At 36.9% G+C, this 9,583-nt stretch overlaps 2 long non-coding RNA genes and 1 pseudogene across 3 annotated transcripts; 2 read left to right on the forward strand and 1 right to left on the reverse strand.

Annotated features, from left to right (window-relative positions):
- Positions 1-1,092, reverse strand: part of LOC113342592 — a 3,206-nt pseudogene extending 2,114 nt beyond the window's left edge.
- A 2,994-nt stretch (positions 1,093-4,086) lies between these two features.
- Positions 4,087-4,969, forward strand: LOC113342632. Its single transcript, XR_003356763.1, has 4 exons — positions 4,087-4,120; positions 4,237-4,386; positions 4,582-4,747; positions 4,880-4,969. It is a non-coding gene; the product is annotated as an uncharacterized LOC113342632 (long non-coding RNA).
- Positions 4,970-4,980: 11 nt separating this feature from the next.
- LOC113342633 lies at positions 4,981-8,854 on the forward strand. Of its 2 annotated transcripts, XR_003356765.1 has the most exons (7): positions 4,981-5,018; positions 5,105-5,305; positions 5,452-5,609; positions 5,703-5,786; positions 6,135-7,075; positions 7,377-7,556; positions 8,307-8,854. It is a non-coding gene; the product is annotated as an uncharacterized LOC113342633 (long non-coding RNA). The 2 variants fall into 2 exon arrangements; XR_003356764.1 differs by having other exon boundaries at positions 5,703-7,075.
- The last annotated feature ends 729 nt before the right edge of the window (positions 8,855-9,583 follow it).

Here is a 9,583-nt window from a genome sequence, read left to right on the forward strand (position 1 = left end):
GGGAAGAAAGTAAATAAGAGCGAAAAACTCTAGTATTATTCTTATTTCTTTGTACTCTTATCATTTTTGTAAGATCCATAAGAGAAATTAATAAAAATTGGGTGATTGTTCTTAAATTTTGTGGGGATTATTATGAAATATCATCGGGTGTAATTGTGGGATTTCCTGCAACTACATAATGACGCTAGAAACAGGAAATGATTGAAGATTGATTAAAGATTATCCGAGAACAAGGTTAAAGATTGTTATTGTGATTGGAAAATGTTTAAAGTAACTAGAGAAGAATTTCTGTAATTTTCAACGGGTTATTAAAATCAAATTTTCAACGGGTTATCCTTGCTGAGTAGTTCGATATCATTTCCGAGTAAAATCTTGTCTCTATTCAGTTCATTCTTCTCAGCTTTTAGAAACTCAACACCAGTTTCCATTTCAGACTTCTCTCTACTGAGTAATACGACATCACTTTCCACTCTAGTCTTCACCTTGCGAAGAATATCAAAATCACATTGCAATATTTCCTTCTCCGTATTGAGTAAGTCAGTATCAGTACCCAATTTAGTCTTCTTTCTATTGAGTGATTCAATTTCTCTTTCGAGTTTCAACTTCTCCTTGTTAAGTACAGTCTTCTCTTCTATGAGCTTACAACGATCAGTCTCCAACTCCTTCCTTGTTTTGGTGAGTGATCCGACATCACTTTCCACTACAGACTTTTCTTTGTTAAGTAAATTGATTTCGTTTCTCAGTTTCAACTTCAAGTTCTCTAGAGATCGAACATCTTGATCCTTATCATTTGATAGAGTTGTACGTTCTTTGGTGGAGGTGCCAATTCGCTTATCAACCTTCTACACAAATAGAGAGAAATTCAGAAGAAAAAAAGACGATGAAATGAAATTGACTAATAATGCAGATGATGATATTACAAACCTTTAGACGTAGAGAGTTACTTTTCTTCTTCTTCTTCTGTTGATCCAGACAGAATTCTCCTACTAGAACTTGTGGCTAAATTAGCACTTCCGATCAATGGCTGTGTGATTAAGTTAAGATTCAAGTTAAGGCGAGTCTTAGCTCACTAAATTTTACATTAAGAGACATATGTGCTGAAATGTGATCTCACCAAGGAGTGCGTGGGGCTAGAACAATGATTCGGTTCCCATTGTTCAGTAGAATTATCTTCATATCCTAGCTCTTCTGCGCCTGAATCCTTTTCATCTCCTCTTACTCCTGAATGTCAACCTGCAATGTGAGGAGCAAGAACCAGTGTCATATGCAAGGATGCTAGATAATGAAAACTTTGTGTTATATGGTAATTTATCTCAAATTCTTTAGCAAAGTTTTGATCACCCTACTGATACCATTCTCGGCTACCAAAGTTTAAGATCTGGAGTTGATCTTACCTCTGGTGGAAGTAGATATTCAGGAGATCAATGGTGCAGTGGCAATATATACAGAAACTTCAGAGAGTGTAATATCAGATGCGCTTGAAGGTTCACCGAGGAGACCAGTAATCTTAAGTTTAAACACTGCTGGTCAGCTTCATCTTGTTGGTTCTGATGGTGTAGTCCTTAAATATCTTCACCGAAACAAAAATCAACAACAAGAAGAAGAAAGTACTGTGAAGGAGGGTGTTCATATGTATAGAGCAAAACTGGAATCAACTGGGCATTTCAGTCTGTACAAGGAAAGAATTGATGAAAATGTTAGTGATCACAAAGAATATTCTGTTCTGGTACAATCATGGCCAGTTTATCATATGAGTTGTTTCCTTGAGAAATGCATAATTGCAGTGCTGGCATTTGCTTATTTTGTTGCGCTGATAGTGTGCTTTGCTTGTTGCTCGTTCTGTTGGCTTTGCTGTTTGTTGTGTTTGCCGGGCTTTGCTTATTACTGGCTCTGTTGCTCATTATCCTTTAGAAGATACATGTATTAAGTTTTAGATCGTATGATAGGATTTTGATTCATCAAAATATCTGCGATATCACAATCTATATTTATTGTAAGAGCTAGCACTATGGTGCTGGCTATCCCTTCCCTATCTCTCAAATGTAGGGAAGGGATGACACATGGAAGGCAAGCTTGCTATGGAGGCGCCTCATCCCTTCCTTACATGAAACGGCTACTCAGTAGCCGTATAAACAGTGCCACACGGATACTCAGCAGCCGTATTAGTCAATTCATTGTCCTGACCAATATGGCCACTCAGTGGCTGTATCATAGGGTTAAGTCCTCAGAAGCCAAGTCGGGTTTCCCACTTCTTCTTCTTCTCTAGGTTTTCATCCTATCAAACCCCTTTCAAACCCCTATTACCCCTTTTGGATTTTCATATTGATTCACTGGGATTCGATGGCTTGAATTAAAAGGGCTTGATCGTTACTCCAAGGTGAAACAAATCCATTCTTCAATTTCGAATTTCATCCAAAAAATCATCTAAGGTGAGTGATTCTAATGTTAGGGTTTCAATTGATTTTAATTTTGATTTTGAATTTGATTTTGATGAAATTGTAGATATTAAGTTGGTTAGGTATGTAGTATGCAATTCACTAATGTAATGAAAACATATATTTAGTGAAAAATCCATGATTAATTGTTGTGTTTCTTGATTTTATGTTGAATGAAATGTTTGAAAACTAGAATATGCAATGTAGAAAATTGATTGATTTGTATTTATGTATGGTATACAGAAATTGATAATGTTAATATTGTTTGCAAAGGCTCATAATGAGTCTAATGCATGCTTATATGAGAGTTAAATATGGAATCTATTTGGATTCCTCTAGTGATGAAGAAGAGAAAGTTTTGCTAATGTTTACACAACTATGTTTGGATGAAAGATTGCGTATTATTAGACAACCTGTACCAAGGGAGGTACAGACACGTAGTGTAATAACGCGTGATCGAGTGTGGCGTGATGCCAAAATGATGAATGATTATTTTATGCCCGGAACTGGCTATACCTCAAGGGAATTCAAACAACGTCTAGGCATGAGGGAAAACTTATTCGAGAAATTGTTAGGAAAATTGCTTGAAGTTGATCCAGAATGGCAACAACGTCCAGATACAACCGGTACTATAGGGCATCTCCGCATATGAAATTAGTTGTCGTGATGAAATGTTTATGCAAAAGTACGCCAACTGATAGTGTTGATGATTACACTCGTATGGGTGCAAAAGTGGAGAGCAGCGTTACGGTGCAGGTATTGAAGGACCATGTATAGGCTCTAGTGAAGTATACTAGAGCTCAAACAGACCTTGGGAAAGCTAACATATGATGCTAACATTTGGATCTTGATTGATACTTCTTGTGTCAGGCTTGATTGATACTTCTTTTTACCAGTCAACTTGTGGTGTTGGGGTGAGTATTAATTACCTGATTAGAGATTTTTAAAGGATGAACCCTTTGTAATTTAAATTATCCACTGCAGAGAGTATCAAGGGGTGTTTCTAGAACTCCATAACTTTGCATTGCCAAACTTCAAAACAAACGTTAGCATTTTTTTAACGACTTCATTTGGTGTAAGTCGAGTTCACCCACATCAAATATCAAAAAAAATAAAAACAACTTCACAATGACATTCACCCAAAACTTCCATCCGTCTTAAGACACTTTTGTTTGCGTCCTAGCTAATAGGAAGCAGTTCTTTGGCCTTAAGATCACGGTTCGGAGCGGTTTTACCCATATAACCGGACCATAGCCGATGCGAATCAATCAAGCCGTGGAATTATGTCTAATTTGATCCTATCCATCCATGGAAAGTATAAAAGTTCCTAAACCTAAATGAAGTGCATCATATTCAGATTCAGATCTTTTCTTTTCAGCTGCGCCGCAATCACAAGAAAATGAAGATCAAGCACAAACCAACATGGTTTTGTTTTGTTGATTGAATCATATAGCATAATAATATCTCCTCTCAAAAACATCACATAATTAGGTTAGCCTGTTCGTGTTTTGAACTTAGCATACTAGTTTCATTTGTTGGAAGAGTGGAAGTGGAAGCCATCTTGTTCGTTTACCCGAACATGTGATCTGCCTGAATCTGTTAATCACCATGGATTTCTAATATAAGGTTTTTTTTTTTTTACAGTGGAGCTGTTGATTCGGTGATAATTCAAGTTGAATATTGAGGTGCTTGCTTCGTCAACTGTTCGGCCATTGTTCATTAGTTTGTTTCTTATCCAGCTGAATATGTCTGTTGAATATATCTTTAAAGAAGCTAATTTAATATGCTTTTGTGATTTCAGGAAGCATTCCAGTTCCTCCAACTTTTAATAGTTCATATCTTCAAAACGATGAGATGTAAAAAAATATTTGCGATTCCTCGTGGACCATTTTCGGACTGAAATCTACAATGGAGCAAAATTATTGTGCTTATCTGGTCCTTATTTTGGGATGTAAGTATCTGTGAAGAATATTGCAAAGTAGTTTCGTGTATTTCTTGGTTCTGCCTATCTCATGTTAATTAAAAAGTCTATCTTATTAACTTGGTTCGGCCAAGTAATGTCAATTAAAAAGTCTTATCCAACAGCTTATTATGTCCACTAAATTGGTGAACTGGGAAGCTTATCCAGCTTATTAATTATGTACAGGTATTTGGAGCATGAAATTAGCGAACTGGGAAGCTTCATCTATAAAAATCCATCAGTTGTCATGGGTAGCTCCACTTCATCTATAGCTAGCAAAAGACTTCTTTTTGCTCCATTACTCTTTGGACTCGAGAGGACTTTTATGACCATGACTTTTTGGTTTGATATAGTATGCACTCCTACTAACATTTTTGCTCCTAGTTCTGCGTGATACATTCTTTTCCTCCAACGTTTAATCTCTCTTTGTTTTGCTTTGGGTTTTTTCTCGCATTTGCTCCATATCTAATAACTACTTTTTCAGTCTTATAATGGTGGTGCTTCTTCTCTCCAAATCAATGCCTACTACAATACTTGCCCTGAAGTTGAAAGAATCATTTATTCAAAGGTCCACGAATGGGGCATCGCTTCTTCATCTCCATTTCCATGATTGTTTTGTTAATGTGAGCAAATTTGTAACAGTAATCTTGCAAATTTACTTTCTCTGAATATGTAGTCTGTCTTGATCATGACTGGCTTTTTACATTAGCCGTTGTAGGGTTGCGATGCTTCTGTGTTGTTGGATGATACAACTGGGTTTGATGGAGAAAAGACTGCAGTACCCAACTTGAATTCTCTGAGAGGGTTTGAAGTGGTTGATGCAATAAAATCTGAACTTGAATCTATATGTCCTTAGACTGCTTCCTGTGCTGACATTCTTGCTACTGCTGCAAGAGACTCCGTTGTTCTGGTAATTAATGTGTGCTCGTACAATTATATCTAGCTTCTTTCTTCTTCTTCTTCTTTTCTTTTGCCGGTCTATCGGAGCTTTATATGTCTATAACTGAAATCTTAACAGTGCAGTTTGTACGCTTACAACGTGTGCTTTAATGGCAGTTCGGTGGACCGGGTTGGGATGTGCTGATGGGTAGAAAGGAAAGCTTGACTGCTAGGAAAACAGATGCCAACAACAACATTCCAGCCCCAAATTCAGACTTAAACACACTCATCACCAAATTCCAAAACGTTGGACTCGGCTCGACCCGACCGACATGGTTGCTCTATCAGTTGATTTTGCTTTTCCTAACTTACCTATTAAAATTCACCTGATCCTAAGCTAAAGCTTTGTGCAATTATCCGATTTGCAGGTGCGCACACCATCGGCAAGCTAGGTGTTCATCCTTTAGCTCCAGTCTTCAAGGCCGTAGTACTCGCAACTCCGATGGACAAAGGTTATTTTGTTAAACTGAGAACACTATTTTAAATGGCAGAATGAAGAAATACTAAGACAAAAATTATCTTGTCTACATCTCCAAAATCTACCTTTTTGGGTTTTCTGTTCATATCTAGGAAGGGTAATAGAGTGACTGACAAACTAGAAAAAGGAAGCAAGGAAGTCTGGCCGGAATCAAGACTGGAACTCCAACACTTTAATGTTATACCTTAAAGTTTTTATTTACATATAGACTTAATATAGAGATCTAAAAGAGAGACTCAGATTTTCAAAATTATCACAATGATTGCTCCTCTCAAAACTAAAGTTACAAAGGAGATTCCTAAGTTGTTTTGGTTTTTCTCAGATGAAAGTTGTGACGTTTCCGCTTCACACAAAGGAGATTTTGGTTTGTATACCCGCAAACACGAATTCTCAGGTGATGTGCATCTGCGCCATTGACGTGTTACAATTGTTGAGATGTAGATCTGAATAATTGGTTTAAGTTTTGAGGGTGTATTTAGATCTGATTATGGTAGTATTTGTAAATCTACTTCATCTGTAAATGTTGTTAGTTTATTCTGAATCTGATTAGTCCTCTGTTAAATGATAAGAATCAATCTCAGTTGGATTAGTCCTACTAGTTTATTCTTATAATTTTCTCAGTCTTTCTTCTTTTATATATCAAGATTTCTACATACACAGAAAAATAGTTTTGTACTAGCCATGGAGAACCAAAATGTGGATGATGGTTTATTAGGGTTTTTACCCATAAACCTACCAAACCGGGCCAAAACCGATTTGAATCTATCATAGCCGTGGAATTATGTCTATTTGATCCTATCCATCCATGGAGACTATAAAAATCCCTAAACCTAAAACAAATGTGTAGTAGGGTTTGGGTTGCATAATAGGTGCATGTAAAATTATACTCCTCATGGACCATTTTCAGACTGATGATTACAATTGAGCAAAATCACTCTGCTATCTGGTCTTTATAATGTGATGAATGTTGCTAGTACCTAAATATAATTTTTCGTTCTGCCTATCTTTTTATCCTATTTCTAAACTTGGTAAAGCACAATTTATTCAAGGACTGTCAATCAGAAAGTCATATCCAGCTTAATTTGGTGCATGAAATTGGCCAACTGGGAAGCTTAATGGAGAGCTGCACTTCCTTATTTGCTAGTAGATCATCATTTTGAAAATGTCACTCCTCTGGAGATAGTCCCAATGGATAAAGAATACACTAGAGACACAATCTGGAAAGGATACCTTCAAAGATGTGACTTCGAAAAAGGAATTAAGGTACATCTTTCAGCTAGAGAAACTGGTGGAGGACTTGCTTTTTGTTCTATCACATGAAAAGGACTTTTATGAACATCACTTTTTTGTTCGTTACAGGCTTATAGCGTACTCCTACCAACACTTTTTGGTTCCTTAGAGGAAAATTTATAATTCGATGCAAGTATCTGTTATGAATATTGCAAAGTAGCTTCATGTAATTCTTTGTTTGGCCTATCTTATTAACTTATTTCTAGACCGGGTAATGCACAATTTATAAAAGGAATTGTCAATTAGAAAGTCTTATCCAGCTTACTATGTACAGGTAATTGGAGCATGAAATTGGCCAACCGGGAAGCTTCATCTATAAATCCAGTCGTTGTCATGGAGAGCTGCATTTCCTTATTTATAGATGATCATCATTTTCGAGAGACAGTCCTGATGGATAAAGGATGCTCTACATCATCTTAGAAGGATAGGATGTGACATAGAGAAAGGAACTAAGGTACTTCTTTCAGCTAGATTAACTGGTGAGGACTTTCCTTTTGTTACATCTCTCTCTCTTTAAACGAGAGAGATTTCTATGAACATTACTTTTTGGTTCGTTGTATTGTCCTACTAGGCTACTAACATTTTTTTTGCCCCTAGTTCTGTGACGTTCTTTTTTTTTCCTACCAATGTACTCACTGGCTAAAGGTGTATGGCACCAGGTGTTGCTGATTTTCCTTTAGCGAACGTTACAAGCTTAGCTGACCCTTTCCCTTTACCATCTGTTGATAGGTGCCCACTGTTCATATTTTGGTTTGTTACCTTTGCTTGTAATAAATAAGTCTTCATACCTGGTCTAGTCTCTAGAAACGCGATGGGTGACCTTCATATTCTTTTGGTGGGATTAATTACTGCATCATGTTGAAAAAGAAGATTGCCTGGCATTGGATGCCTATTAGCTATACCTTATGTCGCTGTCATTCCTCGGTAGATTTCTATTAAATCATTGTTAAGCATTTTGCACGTAAATGCTTCTGATATATCTAATAGACATGATACTGCAGTATGTGGAAAAACAAGTTTGCCTGAAAATAGATCCTTCTTTTATTGATCAGCATTCTTAATATTTTAGTGAATGCGGAACCAGTTTTCTAGCTCACCTTTAACAACATAGCTTTAGACCATAACATGAAAATCATTGTACACTCTTCATGGTCTTCTGCTTCTTCGTTAGCAGGTTACCAACTAATTCGTCGCCACTGTACAGGAACAGCTCTTAAGGCTTGCTCTGGATGCTTCACAGCCACCAGTGCAGAAGAAGCCGAAGCTTTAGCATGCTGAGTGGGCAACAGAAATGTCTTTGTAACTTTTTTCGATTGAAGGCAACTGCAAAAGACTCCTTTCAAAAGCTCAAGGAAGCCTCCGCACAATCGAATGGCAGAATGAAGAAATACTAAGACAAAATTATCTTGTCTACAGCTCCAAATTCTATTTTTTTGGGTTTTCTGTTCATCTCTAGGAAGGGTAATAGAGTGGCTGACAAACTAGCAAAGGAAGCAAGGGAGTCTGTCCGGAATCAAGACTGGAACTCCAACACTTTAATGCCTAGTTATACCTTAAAGTTTTTATATACAGATAGACTTAATATAGATACCAGGGATGATGATCTTTCCCCTGTTTATCTAGAATCTATCCCAGCATGTAATTATGTTCGAACTTGAAGAGAGACACTCATGTTGGGGGGTATACTTACATCATCTTCTGTTGCTATGTGAGGAACAACCAACATAAGATAATCAAAGCTTTGATCGCAAACCCCTTCATTGTAGCTTGGAGAGTGATGGTATTGGTTAATTAGATTGGAACCCAGTGAATCATTAGATTTAAACCCAGTTAATGAACCTTATACCGTCATAAGTTACATGTTTAATTTTGTGGTTTGATGGTTCTGATTCTTCTGATATATTGACGTCTTTTTCCAATCCCAGTGCCAACAAAACACACCTCCTATATGAGCAGAAGTTTCTCTCGCATATGCGGAAACTACCTAGGACATTCGCAAAAGAACCAATTTCTCAATAATTCCACTCCATCTTCACATAGACTATTTCATCACGAATTTAGATATCAAGACCCACTCATTCAATATCATTTAGTGGTAGTCATCATCAAATTTCCCAAGGAAAATCCACAGTTTTCAAACACACTAGTTTTTCCATGTGCTACTATCTCCTTATTTGGGTAGAGCTGGTGAAAGTATAGACTCCCTAAATAGGTATGATTCAGGTTGGCAGGTAGACTTTGGCTCCTTCGTAGTAGTTTCCTAGTAGCTTCTCTATTACTTTAAAGTTTCGAGCCTGTTGTATAATTAATTTTCCACTACTTCTTCTACATTATACCTGTAGTCCAAAAATTCTTCCAACACTCTAGCTTGTGTTGGGGTATATATTTAAAAACATAGTTTTGTAATAATATGCCAAAGTTAGAGAGATAGTATGGTGGCATTGTTTTGAGCTCCCACACTATAGGCATGGGTTCAATTCC

Source organism: Papaver somniferum, unplaced genomic scaffold (assembly GCF_003573695.1).
Source record: "Papaver somniferum cultivar HN1 unplaced genomic scaffold, ASM357369v1 unplaced-scaffold_45, whole genome shotgun sequence".
Classification (NCBI taxonomy): domain Eukaryota; kingdom Viridiplantae; phylum Streptophyta; class Magnoliopsida; order Ranunculales; family Papaveraceae; genus Papaver; species Papaver somniferum.